The 736-nt window shown below is 38.3% G+C and overlaps 1 pseudogene; it reads left to right on the top strand.

Moving 5' to 3' along the window:
* LOC111726591 lies at positions 1-145 on the top strand (annotated as a pseudogene).
* The last annotated feature ends 591 nt before the right edge of the window (positions 146-736 follow it).

Below are 736 nucleotides of genomic sequence, written 5' to 3'. Positions count from 1 at the left end.
ATTACTTCTCAGTCTTTTGGCTAAGACCCAGCGTAATATCTGTTCTTCTCAGTTTAATATTCTACAATCCTATAGAAACCAAAACAGCATGGTACTGGTATAAAATTAGACACACGTATTAATGAAACAGAATTGTGAACCCAGAAATAAAACCAAACACCTATGACCAATCCATCTTTGACAAAGCAGACAAAAATATACACTGGTGAAATGATCCCCTATTCACCAAATGGTGCTGGAAAAATTAGAGAGCCACAAGCAGAAGGATGAAACTGGACCCCCATCTCTCACCATACACAACAATTAACTCAGGATGGATTAAGGACTTAAATTCATGCCCTCACATCATAAAAATTCTGGAAGAAGACTTAGGAAAAACTCTTCTGATTATTGGCCTTGGCAAAGAATTTATGACTAAGCTCCCCAAAGCAAGTACAACAAAAACAAAAATAAATAAATGGTACTTAAACTAAGAAATTTCTGCATAGCAAAGGAATTCATCAATAGAGTAAATAAGCAACCCATAGAATGGGAGAAAATATTTGCAAGCTCTATTATCTGACCCAGGACTAATATCTAGAATCTACAAGGAACTCGAACAAATCATCAAGGAAAAAAACAAGTCCATTAAAAAGTGGACAAGGCTCAGCACCTGTGGCTCAAGTGGCTAAGGCGCCAGCCACATACACCTAAGGTGGCGGGTTCAAATCCAGCCCTGGCCCGCCAAACAACAATG

The sequence above is a fragment of the Otolemur garnettii genome, unplaced genomic scaffold, assembly GCF_000181295.1.
Source record: "Otolemur garnettii isolate 467f Iridium unplaced genomic scaffold, OtoGar3 scaffold00072, whole genome shotgun sequence".
Classification (NCBI taxonomy): domain Eukaryota; kingdom Metazoa; phylum Chordata; class Mammalia; order Primates; family Galagidae; genus Otolemur; species Otolemur garnettii.
The sequence above is the reverse complement of the archived record's forward strand: the minus strand, read 5'-3'. Positions and strand labels throughout refer to the sequence as shown.